The sequence below is a fragment of the Pinus tabuliformis genome, chromosome X, assembly GCF_031772625.1.
Source record: "Pinus tabuliformis cultivar Carrire ecotype Pingquan chromosome X, CPIR1, whole genome shotgun sequence".
Classification (NCBI taxonomy): Eukaryota; Viridiplantae; Streptophyta; class Pinopsida; order Pinales; family Pinaceae; genus Pinus; species Pinus tabuliformis.
This window is the reverse complement of record NC_142308.1, coordinates 741,545,859-741,567,560: the sequence shown is the minus strand read 5'-3', so window position 1 is coordinate 741,567,560 and position 21,702 is coordinate 741,545,859.

Here is a 21,702-nt window from a genome sequence, read left to right as displayed (position 1 = left end):
GCGAAACTACAAGTAGGTCTTCTCATCTTCTTTGTCTTATATATTGCTTATAGGAAAAGGCTAAAGTGCTTTGAACTATTTTTCTAGATATGGCTACTTATATAGGGAATTAGTATTTATCTGTAGATACCAAATTTTCCAAAACAACCTTCCTGCTACTAAGCATGGCAATGACTGTGTTTTTCTGGTCGTCAACAGATTCTTGCAGATGGCCAATATGGCGGCCTGCAAGAAGAATATCACAGCAGAAGCCACTGCTAAACTCTTCTTTGAACGAGTGTGGGTACACATTAGGATCCCACAGTCTATCATCTCAAATCAGGACAACATATTCCTCTGTACATGTTGGTCCAACCTCTGGTTGATGCTGGACACCAAGCTCACTAAGTCCACAGCTTTCCATCCCCAAAATGATGGCCAGATAGAGGTTGTCAACAGGATGATCGTACACATTTTCGCATGTACAACTCAAATCAAGCACACACATGGGATGAGAGCCTCCCCTATGTCCAGCACAGCTATAATTGGGCTCTCCACAGCTCGACTGGCCACAACCCTTTTCAGGTAGACTTAAGATTCCAGCCACTATGTCCCATTGACGCGGTCATACCATTTGCAGCTACTCAGGCAAATTCGGCTCATGTCCAGTCGGAAGCCGATAAGGCAAAATACTTCATTGAGCACATCCAACAAATCCACCAGTAGGTCCACAACATTCTAGAGAAATCAACTGCCAAGTACAAGCAGCGACATGATCAACATCGGGTGCCACACAAGTTTCAGGTGGGCGACAAAGTCTTGTTTCATTTGCATAAGGAACGCCTTACCGGAGCCTATCGAAAACTCATACCACTCTCATATGGTCCTTACACCATTACCAAGGCTGTGGGAGACAATGCATTTCAGATCAGCATTCCCCCATTCCTTGGCCTGCACCCAGTGTTCAATGTGGACTGCCTTCGACCATACTTCCCACCATTGTTGGACACATCAAACATTACAAAACAACTCACACCTACAGAGTTAAATCTAGACTGCATGGAGAAAGCCACAATTCATCGTACCATGGACATGCAGATCAAGAACACCTAACAGTAAAGGATCCAACTATATCGAGTTGTCAAAGCAGGCCAAATCCTTCACCAGGGCAAGTGGCTCACCAGGGACTAAGTTCAACAGAAATTTCCGCATCTCATGGAGGAACTCAATGCAATGGGGACCATTGCTTCCTAAGTGGGGAAGGAATTATCCAAGTGGATATTGGTGGCCACCCGCCTATTATACTAGGACCCCAGCCATTTTTTCTTTCAGTTTTCCTTATTTGTATCACAATTTACTATTTTTGGCATTTTTTCAGGTCCTGAACTTCCGGAGCCATTTTGAGGCCCTAAACGACTTTTTTTGGGAAACCTAGGGCAAACATGGGTCTCTAATTGATGTTGTCCATTCAAAAGTTGTAGTTCTCGAATAGATCTTTTTAACGAGGTATTTTCTGCGTCAAACGGAGATCGTATGTCAAAGTTACGACCCCAGGAAGTTGATGTACCAATTTACCCAAATTGGGCCCATAGTTTGGCGCTTCATCTCCTAGGGTTAGGTTTTTGGATGTTTAGGGTTTTCCATTATTTCTCAATAATAAATAGTCCTTTGAACCTCCTTGTAACATAGTTCAGAGGCATGTAGCTGCCACATCTCTTCTCAGAGATAAGCTTCCATCGCTCGAGCTAGTCTTATTTCCATTCTATTTGTAAGCATATACCAGTATTTGATATTAATGAAATGAAGTGTTGTTTCTGTTGCATCTCTATATTTATGGCTATATCTTTAATTTATTGCGTTCATGTTTAAATTCGGATCAACATCCCTTTTAGTTATGGTACATGTAAACGTTCGTTGGAAAAGACGAAGTCAAATTGAATCATCATTAAGGGAGTTGGATGAACACCATAGATGATACGTCATAACATGCATCGACGAGTCTTCTTTAGGATTCCCATTGAATTTTGGGATATCGGAAGGCAACTTAGTGGGAATAATCGGCCACCATGCTGAATGAGCAATGGGGTCGTTAGTAAGATGAGTTAAATCGGGTAATTCAAGAGTAACCACAGAAGGTCATTATCGTTTAAAGTCTGGAGGTGGATGCCTCGGATATGAAGGGATAGCCTGGGAAACAGGCACTTGCATTCCCGGGTAAGGAGGATTCTGATAATAAGGAACCTAGTTACCAGAATATGGAGGGTTCTCATAGCAAACATACAAGTGAGTTTGGTGCCCAGAGTTAGGATGGCGATAAAGTTGCTGGAATGGTTGGGTTTGGATTTGTTGGCATTGAAAAGGCACTTTATGTGATCCATATTGTTGCCCGATAGGGGTTTTCATTCCCCCTGGTACGGGTTCAATTGAGACTGTGCAAAATTCTAAATAATTTGACCTACCGAAACTTGAGGAGTACATTGTGGAAAAGATTGAGGAGGTGAGGTACCTTGTACAAGTTGACTAATCGAGATCTCGGGGGAATTAGACACCATTGGAATAGGATGTAAAGGTTGGCTCACATGTATTTGAGCTTTTTGAGGTGTTGACGGATAGGTAGGGATTTGTGATGAAGATGGTACAATTTGAGGATTCAACAATCGATCCCAAAATGAAGATGGTTGAATGGGTAAAGTAGGTTTCCAAACACTGGAAACCATTCCAGGATAAGGAGGACTATAACTAGGTAGATTACCATATTGAGGTATACCAGCAACAGGTTTCCCCCTTGCCATGGGAAGAGGGGATGATGCAGGCAAATGTGATCCATATGGAGGGTACCCAACATAAGGAGGGTTAGGTTGTTGAGGGTAGCTTTGCCCAATGATATAAGGGCCAGCCTGCTGCTCTTTTGTAGGTGTAGATGGAGGAAGAGTAGTAGAATGCATGGAATTCATAAGAGAAGTACCAGACATTATTCATGAATTGGATGACATGGGAGAGGTCCAAGGACTAGAAGCCACACCAGAAAAGGTATGATATAATGACTAATAGCTAGGTGGGACGGGTGGGCCACCATACAAATGAGTTTCTATTGACGTTACAAACATGGATGAGGAAGCAGCACTCAATGTCTCAACCGTAGTGGTGGATACAGGTTGGGAGTTTGAATCAGTTCCAGTAATGGTTTACAATCCCAATGAATATTGTCGAGAGAGATCCGCAGGCCAGATCCGCAGGTAGGCCCAAAGAATCAGGTAAAGGAGATTGTGTCTGAGGTTGAGGAGACGAAAGAGGATCGGTTTGATAAAAATGAAGTCCTTCCTAATGAACAGGAGTAGAAGGACAAGGCTCTTATTGAGGGATCTCTTTAATACTCAGAAGTCTGTATGGAAGAGGTTCATTGTTATGCCCAAGATAAATTGGTTTTGTTTGAGACAAAGGAAGAGAGGAGGAAGCACCCAAAGAATCAGGTGAATAAGGATGAGGCTCCTCAAGTTCAATAATCTCAGGAAACAAAGTTTCTGACTTAGGGAGATCAGATTCAATGACCTCAGGTAATAAAGTTTCAGGGACTTTTGTTTCAATATTGCCAGTGTCACTAATAGGAATAGATGTAATCTCGGGTTCAGAACTCAAAGGTAGATGATTCTAGCTAATCAATATCAGCTGGAGGGCCAGAAGTAGTTCCTGATGTTCCTGGTTTAATAGCTTACGTTTTCTTATGCTTTGTATGATGGTTAGGAGTAGCCTCTGGAAGAAGAGGAGGCTTATTTTGCATTCTGCGAATGACGGGGAGAGGAATTTTGTTCTTCCACGTTGGACAATAAATTTTATTAAACAAAAATAAATAAATAAATAAATAAGAGCATAATCTAGGCATAAAGGATTACCAAGCAACGGTGAACTGCAATATACACCTTGGCAAACCAAGGACTTAATGTATGATAGCCAATCTCCCCAATTGTTGTGTTTGGTGTATCACGATATACAAGGCGACAAACTCAGTTACCTATGGATGGATAGCAACCTATTGGGGACTCCCAGAATATACACGATGGTACGTGGGAGTGTATTCTGTAGTAGTGATATATAATGTGTAATTGTTTGATGAGAGCATTCTAATATACTTTAAGTGCATGGATCACCACCAGTATACCCGAATGTACATGGAGTATGATCCTATACACTCACATACATGGAACAAGATTTCACCCCCGGGAATGCAATACTGGAAGATAACGATAACTCCTATGTTTAACGACACTGAAACACATCTCTAGCCTAGACTTCTATATGTTTGCATTAAAGTTACAAATTCTCCTTAGGTTGATTCAATAAATTTTATTGTTTATCTTTGATTATGTTTCACTTTTAGGGCTCACCACGAATGTCACTTGAATATCCTAAAATTCAAATCAAGCATGAGAAAATAGAAATCCTTTCTTTTTCAATGAAAATCTAGCTAATGAAGGGAATAAACACTCAAGATGCAACACACAATATGCAACAAACAAGATGCAATCAATTTCCTTTCCAATGCAATTGTTCCTATGTTAATGCACATGTAAAACCCTAAATGACGATGCAAAATTTTTCTTTTCACCACACTTAATTTTCAAAATGAAGAAAACTAAAATTCAAATGTTCAATTACTAATTCAATTACACTTTTCAGAATGAGGACTAGAACAGCAATTCATCTAAGCGATCAATAATTAAATGAAACCAGTTTTCAAGTGACCAAGTGATAAGAACAAAGAAAAATCAAAACCAATTCTTACCAAAGGAAAACAACACAAATGCAAACCAAATGAAGACTTAGGGAAGTTCAACTAGAAGTAGGCTGACCATAGAGAGGCTCAAGAATCAAGGAAAAATTCATGCAAAAAATAGGGGCCAATGCTGGTGCAGAAGAGGCACCAATGCATTGCAATGTTGGTGTAGAGTGGCTCAGGGTGAGGTGCAACGCTCTGTCAAAGGCACAAGGGATGTGTTAGGCATGGGAAAGAAATTCCGACACAAAAAATGCAAAAAAAGATCAATGAAATCACTTCCTAGGTCTGTTCTTGGTTGGATGATACAACAAAGGTTTCTCAACGAGGTAATCAAACACAATGGACAAGGAAACCACCAAGGGAATACTTCGTTCCTGAGTATGGTCGCCAATTTGTTATACAAGATTTATGATTGTGAACAAAATTATCTACCCTAGGTTGGTGGCTAACCTAGAACAACAAAGAGACAAGGAACCCAATGTTTTTCCTTAAAGTAACTAGATGATGGAGTGAGGCCTACCTGGAATACTTCGCACACTTCGCTCCTTCTTTATCTTGGAAGCTCCAATTCCAGCTTCGAATGCCAAAATTAGAACCTACACAGTCAGATAATACAAGCCAAGAAACTACAAGATCTATGTAGTATCATCTAAGTACTTCATTCAATAGATCAACATGGTATTGAAATATATGAAATAGCAACATCACATATAGGAAAAATTGAATTCTTTGCATTACTATAAATGGAAGGAGATTACAACCATAGGTAGTAGTTGATCTTGTAGAAGAGCTCCTCTAAGTTGTTGACTTGTCCTTTCCTTGTCACAATATGCACCTCCAATAACCCTAAATGCATGAGATAATAACCACTCACTGCAGCAACATAAGGGCAGAATCACTCTCCAAAAGCCAACCCCCAACCACATAGAAGGTTGGGAATATATACAGAAGTAGGGTAAGTTGGGAGTTCTTATCCAATTACCAATCTAGGGTAAGAGATCCACCTTTGATGGAGGGATAGTATCAAAGGATAAGTGGTGAAAACTCCAAATTAGGGAAGGATAGGATCTGAATGTTTTATCTAAGGTAAGTAGTTAAAACAACTTCTAGAAACTCCTAGAAGGTGAAGCTTCCGGAATCCCGATTATTCTCCCGGATTTCTAGAACAAAAGGTGCAAAGGGGAGCAACCTGTTGTTGACCAACGTAGGCCACATTGGAGCAACCTGTAGGTGATCGCACCCCAGTAGGCATATAGAGAGCGTTGGTCCTAAAATTAGCTCAAATAATGTAGTTTAGGGCTGAAATTTCAGAGGATGAAGGGAACATGCATAGGGCTTTGTTCAAGATGGTCATAAAGGCTAATATTGTTTTGATTGATATCATTAGGAGGCTCACTGATCAGATGTGACAAAATGGCCTATAACACCTGCATTTCCCGCTCCATGTCTTCCAACATGTCAGGCCCAATCAACCCCTTGTTAACTGGATCACTCCAACTGATGGGAGTATTACAAATCCACCCATACAATGCCTGAAATAGACTCATCCTCAGTGACCACTGGTACCCATTGTTGTAAGCGAACTCTACCAGTGGAAGGTACTTTTCCCACTTCTGCTACTTATGCATCAATACATCCTCGACATGTCCTCCAATATCTTGTTGACCATGTTTGTATGCCCATATGTTTGTGGATGATAAGTTGTATTAAAGGCCAACTTTGTGCCCAAACCTGCAAATAACTCCTTCCAAAACTTGGAAATGAACTTCACATCCCTGTTGAACACAATCTTCTTCAGAACTCCATGCAATCTAGCCACATCCCAGATGAATACCTGTGCTACATCATTTATTGAGAATGTAGACTTCACTGGAATGAAGTGTGCTACCTTTATCAACCTGTCCACCACTACCATGATGGAATAATGTTGTCTCACTGTCCTGGGCAAACCTGTGATAAATTCCATGGAAATGACCTCTCATTTCCACTCTGGAATTGGAATCGACTGTAGCAGTCCACCTGGATGCTTACACTTTGCCTTCACCTATTGACAATCCAAGCACCTGGCCACAAACTCTGCTATGTCTCTCTTCAAATTCGACCAATAATAGAATTTATTCACTGTTTTCAGCATCTTCTAATAACCCTATTGACCTGAATATGGTTTCGCATGAAACTCCCTCAAGATCACCTTCTTGAGCTCACTACTATCTAGCACATATATCCTATCCATAAATCTAATCAATCCATCTTCTATGAGATGATAGTCCACATCCTATGCACCTGAATCTGACCTGTACCTGTACCTATAACTCTACCACTATCTATACCTGTATATATACTCTGTTGCAATCTATGCAAAATCCTATCGTGTAAGTTTGTCCCATAGCAGCTCATAGCTCCTATGTGATTTACCTGTATCCGTCTGCTAAGAGCATCTGCCACCCTGTTCTGTTTACCTTTGATATACCTTATCTCAAATTTGAACTCATTAATTTTTGCCAACCACCGAGCCTTCCTGCCATTCAGATTTGGTTGGTCAAATAGATACTGCAACCCACTGTGATCGCTCATCAATACAAACCTCATGTAAATAAGATAATGTCTCCACACCTTCAATGCATGTATGATTGTTGCCAACTCAAGATCATGTGTCAGGTAGTTATTCCCCACTGTTGCTCCCTTCAACTAATCGAACAAGTCATCAATCCTTGAAAACAAGATACCTATTCTTGATGGTCACTTTATTCAACTACCTGTAATCAATGCACAACCTGAGAGTACCATCCTTCTTTTTCACAAAGAGTATCGATGCGCCCCATGGTGACACACTTGACCTAATGCATCCCTTGTTCAACATTTCCTTCAATTGTAGCTTCAACTCTACCAACTCTGGAGTGCTCATCCTGTAAGGTGCCTTTGATGTTGGAGTTTCCCTTGGCACCAACTCAATAGAAAAGTCTAATTTTGTGCGAGGTGGCAACTCTAAAATATATGCAGGAATTACATCCTGAAACCGTTGTAGAATTGGGTACCTACTCAAAACATTTGCATCCTCAACTTCCTTACCTTTGTCACTAGAAATGTGCACTGCAAATAACACACACCCTTTCCTGTGACGACACTTGGCCTGAATAGCCATCACCATTCTAACTAATTTTGCTTTCTTCTTACCCTACAAAACTCTTTGTTCCCCATTGTCAAGCACTCAATGGATTTGTCATAAAAATACACCTTGGTTCTATGATGGTACAACCAATCCATGCCTAAAAACATATTGTATGATCCCAATGGTAATACATTCAAATGTGTTGAGATAGGTATACCACTCAAATCAAATGCAAAAATTCTTAGCCAATGATGAACTCACTTCTTTGTACCTATAGCCAACTGCACTGACCAAGAATCTACATGCACTTCTTTATTCAAACCACACTTATCCACCAGGTCAGGATTAACATAACTATAATTAGATCCGGGGTCAATAAAAATATAAACAACTTGATCAAAAAGCTTACCGTCCATCTCAATGATAGATGACCGGTGATCTACCTGTCCGTTATCCAGTGATGCATAGATTCTAGGAACATTATACCCAACATCTCCCACTATTTGTGCTTCCTAAGCACTACAGATTTGCGGTCTACCACCCTGATGTTGTGGACAATCTCTCCCACGATGATATTTGCCAAAAGTCCAACACTCTATAGGCCTCCAACCTGCATCCTTGTTCTACTCCTAATATTGAAGTCCCTGTCCTCTCTTAGATGCACTGAACTTATTAAACAATGTTGCATTCTCTTTATTACATGTACCCTGAGGTCTTGCTCGCTTCTTGTCCCATTTTCCTTTGTTCTTATCATTTCCCTTCCAATATTGCTTAGTCTCAGATCTACGCTTCAATTTCTCATAACAATGCTTTAGCTTTCGGATGGCCTCCTCCAATGATTTAGGCTCATCAAACTCAATCATGTCTTTGAATGCAATCAGTAATCCACTAATGAATCTCTGAATCTTGGCCTTCTCCTCCTTGAGGTAAGGCACATACCTCAACAGCTCCAAGAATCTACTAGTGTACTCCTCATAGAATTATTTTTCCCTGTCATAAAAGTATCTCTATGATAGATACTTCTTTTGGAATAGCCTCTCGAACTCACTCCAAGTCAAGTCCTCCTCATGAATACCTCTAATATTCTTCACATCTTCCCACCAAATATATGCTTTACCTTTGAGACTTAACGTAGTTATTTTGTCTTTCATGTTCTCTGAGTAATCATGGAACCTGAAGAACTTCATCATACCAAGCAATCATGCTTATGCATATTGTGAATTATTCATCTCTCCATAAAATGTTGTTGTGAAGATAAATCCCTTCTACAGACAGAAGCGATCTCTCTATTCCTATGAGAGGATCTAGCAGCAAACTAGACAAACTAATGCAAACTTTCCTAGTTTATGTTTGAAAATGCAAAGTGAGAAAGAGAAACTTACCTCACTCTGATGCTAAGAGATCAACCTTTTATGATGATCTCGATCCCTTAGCTTCCAAGCTCGCTCCTCACTATTCCTTACGTTTGAATACCTGTAAGAGAGATCAAAAGACAATAAGAGATACAAGAGCATACATAATATAATTCAAACATAAACTACATGACAGATCAAGGAGCATCATGCTAAATGAATAAATATATAGACATTTATGGAAAGTAAACACCATATGTATATATTAATGAATCATAAAGGGAAGCATACAACCATTGCCTTGATTTTGAAGACCTCCTTTGTAGTGGATTTCCAAGTCCAATCCAAGACTATTCAAGCACTCCTTCTCCTTACTTAGATGGGCAACATTCAGGCATAGTTTAAGCATAGGAATGCAAGCAAGAAATGACCAACCATTTGGGTATGGAAGGGACTTGATTTATAAGAAGGGAGAAGGAGTTAGGGATCCAATAAAGAGGGAGGAAGGTCCACATCTCAATGGGAAGATCCGTAAAGGTAGGATCAAGGACTCAAAATGTGAGAGCTCGATCATATCTCTATCCAACAACATCCATCTTGTTGTTCTTGAAGATTCTAGCATGTGAAGCTTCTCCTCCATTTTGGGAAAACCTACCAAAAGAGATTCAGCATGGGTTTTCCTATCAAAACCCACGTTGGCAACACTAGGTCAACAATCTGCAACCTGCCATCAGCAGAGGCCAACAATGGTCCAAAGAGCATTAGTCCTGAAAACTAGGGTTTTGGTCAAACTTCTCCAGAATTGACTCAGTGTCGTTTTTCTTCTATTCTTTAGGGATGTTTCTATATGTGTTTCATAGCGAGTACACTTCACAGTTTTCATCATTTTTGTGTTTCAAGATGTGCAATGGGAAGTGTGACAAAATACTGTGTAACATATGCCCCTTAAAGCATGAATGCATAATAGGGAGTGATGGGTGAAATTCTTTACAAGTCAAGGCAAGGACCCAGAAAAACACCGTCAGGAGATATGTAAATCAAACACGATACAATATACATATCCGACATCTATGATACAGAAATGCGTAATGATACATCTATGAATAGGCATCTAACAATACATGAATCCACAGCATGGACACAACGATCTGAATAGAAGGGATCATGTGTAAGGATCCACGACATTGACGCAACCATCCGAATAGAAAGGATCATATATATGGGCAACCATCCGTATAGAGGGAAACATCTGTACAATCATGAATAACTCATAACTCCATGCAACCTGGATTTATCAGATTAAACCCAGGGTCTTCATCTCTGTCTCGATCCGATCAATGTATGAATTCTACCATGTGAATAGATGTGTCAGGGTCAAACATGATATAAAACCACCTGAATACTGGCAAATGATGTAAACCATTAACAGGCACAAGAGAAACCACCAAAAATGAAAATGGCTCTCAAGGTACAACAACACAATCCACGAGTGTGAATAATGAAGCTGAAGTCGAACACCCACAGAATCATTCAATCGAAGGTCAATGATGTGAACCTATCGTCGAATGTGAAGAACTTTCCATTGAGGCATGCAAGCTCCAAGGTACTGGAAGGGAGTTTCTACATCATCTTCCCGGATAATGAGTTGAGGTCGATAGGAAGTGATCTATCAAAGGAGGGCCATAATGTATCCCACATCATTAACACGAAACAAAATATGTAGTAGAGTAGATAAGTTTGATTCAGGACTGTGGGAGAAAGGTCAGACAATGTATAAGCGGTAAAAAATTGCAGATGAGACTTATCTTAAACATATCAGCGACACGACTTCAGAGTTTGGCAAAATTTGAATCAACATATAATCAGAGGTCATGATGACAATGCATATAATCAGATGAGAGGAAAAATGGATTCCCAAAACCCAAAAAAGCAAGTGATTAAGTGAGGATAACCCAAATCTAACACGAGAAACATATAAGTGTCATGTTCAAGAGTGACATGTTGTCTTTACACAAAATACAAGAGATGTTCACTTTCATTTTTCCCCACTATTTCTATTGAGTACCCCATTATTTTTTATCGCAAGCTTGAAGAGGATATTATATGCTTGTCGTATAAGTTCATCCTTCGAAAGAATGCATCCTAGTAAGCTTAACAAGTCATAGGAAGGAGAAACTCGGTCTTGTCATGGTGACGGAGGGGTAACTCAGCATCTTTTTTATGTTTATAGAGTTTGAAAAAGAGGCGCAAAAAGGAAAACTCCAAAAGTCCCTTTTTGTAAATATTCTCTTGAATCCGAAAAGGTAGAAAATAATATCCAAGAGAACCTCTTAGCCGTGTTCGACTATGGTATTCCTTTTTTATACAATAGCCTATCTCAGTCTGGAAAAGGGTTAAACTTATACTGAGTAGAAATCATTTCATTTACTTTAACGAGTTCAAAACGACAAGTACTCAACAATTTTTTCATATTTCGAGAGTCAAAAAACAACTTAAAGATGACTCCAGGGGGTTCCTTTTTTGTTTATTTTTTACGATTCCAAAAAAGTGATAAAATAAAACTCGTTGATTCAGTCAAAATTAATCACCGTCACCATGTATCCATGACCTGTCATTGCACAAGTGAAATGAACATTACCCATTTCGAGGAAAAAATATTAAAATATAAGTAAAATGTGCCCTAATTTGGCAAAAATATCTTTAAAAACTTATAAAAACTCATGTCACGCGGAAAGATTCGTTAGTGCGGACACAACCGACCTTCCTAGAAATCCTAAGACTCTCTAATGACAAACAAGACAAATAAGAGCAATCCTTCCCTAAATATGCTTTTACAATATGAGAAATCAAGTGTTTAGATCCTACCTATAATCCAACGTTGTTGTAGTAGTCCAGCTTCGTTGATCCGGATGAGCTCCTCCTTCGCTTCGAAACCTGCATTCACCAACAATCAAACGATTAAATAGCACCTGAATATCACATAAAATAAAACATATTTAACATATAGACCAAGGAGTATATGAAACAACTCATTAATAACAAATTGTTGAGAAGAATGGACTAATTTGTATTAAAAGGTAACAAAAGGAACCATTACAACCGGAGCCTTGGTGTTGTGCAAGCTCCTCCCAGGGTCCACAAGAGTTCTCCCTTACTCTGATCAGCTCACCCACCTCCCAATGGAAACAAGTAAAGATGGTAATCTCTCCTCACAAGCTTCTACAAGGAAGTCCTAATTCCAGCAGCATCTACCCTTAGGAATGTTCAGCTTTCAACCTCTCCTCCCTTTGGCCCAATGCCTGTATTTATAGTGTTCTAGAGGAAGTTATTCAGGTCCACCATCAATGGGATAAGCCCCTCTTTGGATGGGATAGCTCCCCTATTGATGGGATAAGTTCCTCTTTGGTAGGGATACATGAACCATCTGGAGGCGCTTCATACACATCAAACATACTTCTAAAAGCCTCTAGAAATGACCACAAGTAACTTTTTTGGAGTGAAACTTGCGCCTTTTGATCTTTACAAGAGTACGCACCCATCCCTTTACATACAGAGCGTACAAGTACGCAGGTATTGTGAACTTGGGTTGCGTACCCGCAGGTAAGGCTAAGAGAAACTGCGTACCAGAGATAAGTGACTTTCAAATGACTTTTCTCTCTTTCTTGAAGTTTGACATGGAGAGCAGAGGTATGAGACTTGCCAAGGAGGATAGTATGACAGTGGATGGAGCCATACTAACTGCAAATAGCCATGGTGACATTTTTTAGTGTAACAACTCAAAAAGTAAAAACATTTTTACCATTTGACATTTTGTAAATCAGAGAGCACATTTTACTCATTTTTCCCTGATCTTCAAGCGAGGCGTGCGACCAATTTAGGACACCATTGGTCGAGTTGTTTGTTGTAGGTAAGAGATATGTCCCTTCTCTTCATTTTGATTATAATTTTAGGTGTTTTCATCCATAAGATAGGCAGTAAGGATGGCTTGTAAAAAAATTATGTCGAGAGCGATTAGCGCGGGTTTTACTGATCGGACCCACGCTGCTCACCATGTGGTCAACTGTGTTAGCACGCTGGAAGCACTGAAAAATATAGGAACAGTCACGCTGGCATAGAGTTACAAAAATTTTCGAAAATCCTCCATGTTTTAATGATTTTTTCCTAATTTTTTTTCCATGGATGCTCATGAAAACTTGTTTTATGGATGTTCCACAGGTAAATCAACGAAAAATGGTGATCGAATGGAAGGAGAGAGGACATGAAGCATAATATCATTAGGCAGCTCAAGACCCAAATTGCATAGCGGCCCTTCAAGCATGTGGGTTACTGAAATTCTTCTGCATTCTCGAGATTAGAACCCAGATTGAGTTATTGCAACATTTGGTCGGTTGGTGGGATGTAGACCGCCAATTGTTCATTATTGGGGACCAAGAACTTGAGATATATATCTCAGACATATATTTCATTACAGGTTTTTCCAGGAGGGGACAACGGATTTAGCTATCCAGTTCCCATATTGGAGGGGAGAGCACATATATGTTGATTGCGAGACATTTCCCGAGCTCTCGGAAAACGAAGAGTGGGAAGATAGACATAAACATTATCACCAATCTCCCGCTAAGAACAATTCTCCATACCATGGCCCGAATAGTTGGGGCTCAGGCCCTGCATGAAGAAACCAAGTCTCATTTCCAGTATGCCATAGATTGTCTAAGTCCCACAGTTTTCAACTGGTGTGAAGGACTGTTGGTCAATATGAAGGACCAACTTACGAAATGAAAGATAGGGAGGTTGAAATAGTTCGACTATGGATCTATCTTGGTGAAGTTCTTCTTGGAACGTGTACCATTGTTTCAATATCAATGGATAGAATTGGATGCTGCAGCGCCTAGGGATCCACGATCACTAAGATGGGGTGAGTTGATGCCTCGACATGAAGGTGGTCAGCAAATTTCATTTCCTCTAGCATTTTTTGGATGGCTGCAACAATAGCTAATCATGGTAGACGATTGGGCGTATGCTGGCACGGATTTCCGATCTTCCAATTCCACCTAGTACACAGTGTACTAATGCAGTTAAAAAACAATATTTTTTAGTTTTTCAAGTTTTTGATGTTTTTGTTTCATGTGTACTGAGATTTGATACTTGTGATTTGTTGCAGATGTTAGACCAGAGAAACCTCCAAGGGTTTCTCCGAGAGCGAGGCGAGTGGCATGGTAGATCAAGGAGGAAGCACCCTATGAGGAGGGAGCTGACTCAATCATAGAGGTTGAATGCAACATGGAAGCCTTAACAAGAGGCATTCCAAAATATGCATCTATTGATGAGATGCCACTGCAATATCAAAGGCATATTGTAGGGGTGTCTGCTAGACTACATCGGTTGCTGAATCGAGTCATCAGAGTTGGTTTATGCTACCATGAGCACCATGTCAACAGATAACCATCTTTAATTTTCATTTTTATGCACTCATGTAGGCTCGAGAAGCCCTGTGTCTCAGAAAACGGATATTGATATTTTTTATGTAATAAAATTTTCTCAAACTTTCCTACTATGTGATGGTTTTTGTTTTACATATATCGCAGATGTCTATCTAATACGTAACTAGCAAATGTATTTGTTAATGTGTTCAAACGTCTCAGAATATGTTGATAAGTGGTATAATCAAAGTCTCGTTCCAAAAGACAAACTCGCAAATACATTCTCAAAATCTGAGGGTTTTTTACCGAATATTGTCTATTAAGTTGTAGTACAATGAGCTGTGAATCAAGATTAACGACTAACTCTCTAATGCCAAGAGTAATGTCTTCTGACAAAAACTTAATAACTGCACTATATTCGACAATAGTATTAGTGGTATTACCTAAACATATGCCTTGTAAATTCACTAACTCACCATTAGGGTCATAGATTGCCCATGCGCCGGAAGATATATTATGTGTACTACAATAAGCACCATCATCGAAACCGACTTAAATATTTGATGACATCTGCAAACCAATTAGAACACGCAATAAGCAAAGTAAAACACGTTTGCAAAATCAAACAAACACACCAAAACCAACTGCATACTAATGAGTCACACTAATGTACAAAGTATTTATATGAAATCATGCATAATACTTTTCAGATGGAGCCCATTTCGGGACTCGAGTAATCGATCAAAAGAGAGCAAAACCGTAGTTTCACTGTTGGCATGACATGTAAGCATTAACTCGGCCAATTAGTGGAATGGTACACAAAAATGACAATGCCCCCATGCCCCTCGGATGAGTGAGGGTTACGAGTCAAAAGATCAATGCCCCATTGCGAAAATGGGCGAATGGTAAAGACTCAGTGAAAAAGTCTCATGAAGGAGGACGCAAAAATATTAAGCTCATCGTGAGAAAAAGATGCCCCCAAGTGAAAGTTTTCGACAATCCCAAGTTGGACTGAGATGTCGTTGGGCACGGTTGCCAAAATGTTTCCCATGTTTCCTTCAGAGAGCACTTCGTGAACCAAAATAGGTGTCTGAAGTGGATGAGTCGGAACACCGGAAACAAGGGTTTCTAGACAAGAAGAAATCTCACCGAGGCTCGAGAGAAACGAGGAACAATGATGGGCATCATTCCATGGAGTTTCCTCGAGAGACATAACTTTTTCTTGTGCATCCTATGACTTCTTCATCTCTCCATCAAATGTTGTTGTGAAGATAAATCCCTTCTACAGACAGAAGCTATCTCTCTAGTCCTATGAGAGGATGTAGCAACAAACTAGACAAACTAATGCAAAGTTTCCTAGTTTATGCTTGAAAATGAAAAGTGAGAAAGAGAAACCTACCTCACTCTGATGTTAAGTGCTCAACCTTTGATGATGATCTAGATCCCTTAACTTCCAGGCTTGCTCCTCGCTATTCCTTGCATCCGAATACCTGTAAGAGAGATCAAAAGACAACAAGACATACATGAGCACACATAGTATAATTCAAACATAAACTACATGAAAGATCAAGGAGCATCATGCTAAATGAATAAATATTTATACATTTATGGAAATTAAACACTAGATGTATATATTAATGAATCAAAAAGGGGAGAATACAACCATTGCCTTGTTGTTGGAGACCTACTGATTTCCAAGGCCAAGCCAAGACTATTCAAGCACTCCTTCTCCTTACTTAGATGGGCAGCATTTGGGCATAGTTTTAGCTTAGGAATGCAGGCAAGAAATGACCAACCTTTTGGGGATGGAAGGGACTTGATTTATAGGAAGGGAGAAGGATTAAGGGAACCACCAAAGAGGGAGGAAGGTCCACATCTCAAGGGGAAGATCCCTAAAGGTACGATCAAGGACTCAAAATGGGAGAGCTTGATCATATCTCTATCCAACAACATCCATCTCATTGTTATCGAAGATTCTAGCATGCGAAGCTTCTCCTCCATTTTTGGAAAACCTGTCAGAAGAGGCTCAACGTGGGTTTTCCTATCAAAACGTACTCTAGCAGTGCTAGGTCAACAATCTGCAACCCGCCATCATCATGAGCCAGCAACGGTGCAAAGAGCGATGGTCCTAAAAACTAGCGTTTCAGTCAAACTTCTCTAGAATTGACTCAGGGTAGTTTTTCTTCTATTCTTCAGGGATGTTTCTGGATATATTTCATAGTGACTACACTTCATAGTTTTCATCATTTTGGCACTTCAAGATGTGGGATGAGAAGTGTGAAAAAATATTGTGTGTTGGAGGCTTTTCTTTCTTAAACTCGTCCAAGAAATATCCCCTATCACTCACCCTGTAAGGATGATAACGATGTTGATCATCATGCCTGTCATAACCAAAATTAGAATAGTACCTGTGTCCATCACCTCTCCTATCTTAAGTATCCAAGGACCTGCCATATTTGATTGTGTCCTCTCTGTCCCACCTGTACTCACCATGAGATCTACTGCCATATGCCCCAATAGTTCTGTCGTGGCTGATCCGAAGGGTTCCCTGTCGCTACAATTCTCACAAACTTTGAAATATCAATGCATTTACCTATGCTTGTTTCTCCTGTGCCTATATGATTCTATCATTGTCTGCCTTACAACTCCTTATTTTTGCCTTTAAGCTTCTCAATGTGTTTGCCAAATAATAAGAGTGTGTAACACCACGTACCTTAACATAATTCGGGGAAGATAACTCATCGCCGAGATCAAAAAATTAACATAATACATGTATAACATAATCATAACAACATATATAAATATAATATATAAACATATAACCATATAACCATCATTCTAGATAGATTCTAGTCATCAATGCATGACCATATCAACTACACATATCATGACCTCATGCATGACAACAACCACCACATCACTGCACACTTGACCACATGTGAATACTAACATGCATAAACAATGCATAATCAACCATACACTCATGACGATGCGCTCCACAACAACACCATCAACTTCCCATGGCGACCTCACTGAAACCATAACCCATACCATACAAATGAAACAAGCACATGGTCTTACAACATAAGAAACACATATGCAACCGACATGAATGCATGACCAACTGTTGGGTCCCTATAATACTAGTGATTACCCCATTACTATTGTAGTTATACCCCTTATTTATATTGTTGTGCCCCTATTACCCCCATATTGTAATTTTTGTGCCCCATAGAATCCCTCTATTGTTATTTTTGTGGCTTTATATTATTATTGTTAGGTCGGCTGGATTATATTGTGACTCCTTAGACTCCTATATATAGAAAGGAAGTTTTGTCATTTGTATCATCCAAGAATTGTTCATTTATGTAATGTAAAGGAGGTTTCCCCCTCGAAGAGGCTGAATTCTAAGGCGTTGATCTATCTTTTCTATCTTTTCTTGAGCTGGTTTCATAACATTTGGTATCAGAGCTTTGGATTCTAGGGTTTCGCTGCTCCAAACAGGTCATCGTGGAATTTTCGCTATAACTTTTTTTCTGTGACGTTTCAGAAGTCGAAAAAAAAACCCATTTGAGAAGAATTGGCGCTGAACCTTGGGTCCGAATTTCCGAGATTTTTGCGCGATATTTTCGGAGATATGATCTAAGGAAGTTGGCCTTTTTGCAGACTCCTGAATTACATTCAAAACAGGTGACCTGGGGAAAATCGTCATAAATCTCTCTCTGAGGATCGGATTGAAATTGCATAAAAAGGTACAGAAAGAGGACGGACTGTAGTTTCTTGTGTGTGTGTTTTAGATTCAAAGGTTGAAACAGTGACTCGTGGCACGTCGTACAAGTTCGCTCTACTGAACCAGTCTAAAAGCAAGTCACTGTCGGAGATTTCACATAACTCTTCCTTGGAGAATCCAATTTGGCTCAGATTTGTGGCATTGGAAAGAGGACGCAGAAGGCTACTTCAGGTAGCAATTTCAAAACTAGATGATTCGAAATTACAGAGATACATTAGATTCAATATCAGGCTTCTATAAAGTGAAAAAAGGTGTGTAGTTTTTTTTTTAATTTTTGTGTAAGCTTGGTTTAACGGAATTCAAAGGGCATAGTAAAGCATTATTATCGGTAACTGATGCCCCGAGGAAAGAAAATGCAAACACCTAGTAAGGAACCTGAAAGCTCTAGCATGACTCCTGAAGAAGAAGAAGAAATGTTACATGATATATCAAAATTACAAGAACAAGTGCAACAAATGTCACACTCACAAAAGCTAACAGAAGCTAAGATAAGTGGCGTGGAATCTAAGATAAAGGGCATGGAAGCTAAGATGGATGATTCGAAGATAGATTTGAAGAGAGACATGGCAGATTTGAAGACAGATATGGAAGAATTGAAGAAGTTGCTACAAGAAAGGGTCACTAATGGTGAAAAGGTAGTAAAGGAAACTCATGATGAGAACAAAAGAAATGTTAATCATGATACCATAGACGCTAATGTTGGATCGAAGAATCACCATATTCCAAAAATCGATATGAGGAAGTTTGATGGCAAGGATCCTGCTACATGGATATTACAGATGGAGCAATTCTTCGATCTCAATAATGTGCAAAATGCACAAAAGGTACGTATGGCAACTTTATATTTGGAACCAAATCAGTTTGTATGGTATCAATGGCTTTGCTCTCGTAAACAATTTATCACTTGGGCAATTTTTACGAAAGAATTGATAGCACATTATGAAGATACAAAAAGCAACACTTTTTTTAGCCAATTGATAAGTCTCAAACAAAAGGGTTCAGTAATGGAGCACATTGAGGAGTTCCAAAAATTGAACATAAGGGTAAAAGATATTCCAGAGGAGCATAGGATTGATGTGTTCATAGGGTCTTTAAAGGATAATATCCAACATGATGTTCGCCTTTGGGAACCAGATTCATTAGAGAAGGCATTCAGGTTAGCAAGAAAAATGGAAAGCAAAATTATGGCAACCGGGAAGCATACCACTCACAACTATAAAGACGGAAGTGTTGTTGCCCCTAGTCTTCAACAACCTATAAGGTTGACACCACAACAATTGGAAGAAAAAAGAGCAAAAGGGCTTTGTTACAGTTGTGATAGCAAATACACTAAAGGTCATAAGTGTGCTGAGAAGAAATTATTCTACATAGATTGTGAAGAGGAAGAAGAAAAGGAGCAAGAAAGGTCAAAAGAAGAAGATATACTCCAGGAACAAAGCCTAGATGAAGAACAAATAAATCCGACCATATCTTGTAATGCATTGGCGGGAATTACCACTCCTCAAACCATCAAGATAGAAGGACAAATCAAGAAGAAAAAGGTAATAGTGTTGATTGATTCAGGAAGCACCCACAATTTTATTCATTGTAGGGTAGCAAAAGAATTGAATTGCTTCCTATATCCAGCACCAGAGTGTCAAGTGATGATTGCAAATGGAGGAACAATAAATTGCTCTGGAAAGTGCCATAATATCAAGCTATCCATGGGAGAATATGTATTGACTAGCCCAATGCTTTCCATTCCAATGGGAGGTGCAGATGTTGTACTAGGAGTCTAATGGCTACAATCCTTGGGTACAATAGCTTTTAATTTTCAAGAACTTTTCATCAAATTTTCTTCGAAAGGAAAGGAAGTTGAATTAAGGGGTATTGCAGGGAAACCAGGAAAGATAATCAACTCTCATGGTATGACAAAGCTTCTAAGAAAGGAGCAAAGAGGTGTAATTGCACAATTATGCTCGCTAGATGTTTCCACATTGGAATCATCTATTTCTCCAGATCTCCAAAAAGTCTTGGATAATCATTCCAAGGTATTTGAGACTCCCAAGGGTCTCCCACCTATGCGTGATCATGATCATGCTATTCATCTATTTCCAGGAAGTGTTCCTCCAAACATCAGGCCGTACAGATATCCCTATGTCCAAAAAAGTGAAATTGAACGTATGGTTGCAGAAATGCTAGAGGCTGGTATAATTCAACCGAGTCAAAGTTCTTTCTCAGCTCCAGTAGTATTTGTGCATAAGAAGGATGGATCATGGCGCATGTGTCCAGATTATAGGGAGCTCAATAAGCTCACTATTAAAGATAAGTTCCCCATTCCTGTTATTGATGAATTACTGGATGAATTGCATGGATCAATTTACTTCACTAAGTTGGATCTTCGTTCGGGATATCATCAAATCAGAATGAAGATTGAAGACATTCCAAAAACGGCATTTAGAACTCATGAGGGTCATTATGAATTTTTGGTCATGCCTTTTGGCCTTACCAATGCACCTTCAACATTTCAAGGTTTGATGAATTCAATTTTCAAACCATTCCTTAGAAAATTTGTGTTAGTATTTTTTGATGATATACTAATCTACAGCAAGTCTTGTAAGGATCATGTTGAACATGTTGACAGGGTGCTACAACTATTGGAGGAGAAACAACTATATGCAAAAAGATCCAAATGTTTCTTTGGAGTCCAGGAGGTGGAATATTTGGGTCATATTGTATCTCATGAAGGAGTTAAGGTAGACCCTAGCAAAATTAAATCCATTAAGGAATGGAAAATCCCCACATCCATAAAGCATCTGCGAGGATTTCTTGGGTTGACAGGGTATTATCGCAAGTTTGTTAAGAATTATGGGAGAATAGCAGCACCTCTAACAAAATTATTGAAGAAAGATTCATTTTCATGGACTTCGGAAGCAACAAAGGCCTTTGAACATCTTAAAGAGGCAATGTGCCAAGCACCGGTCTTAGCTACACTAGACTTCACAAAAACCTTTATTGTGAAATGTGATGCTTCAGGAAATGGAATTGGTGCTGTTCTAATGCAAGATGAAAGACCCATTGCTTTTGAAAGTCGTCCAATCAAGGGAAAGTTTTTAAGCAAAGCTATTTATGAGAAGGAAATGTTGGCAATACTCCATGCACTTAAGAAATGGCGACCCTACCTAATGGGAAGACACTTCAAGGTAAAAACGGATCATGATAGCCTTAAATACTTTTTAGAACAAAGATTATCCTCTGAAGAGCAACAAAAGTGGGTCACAAAGATGTTGGGTTATGAC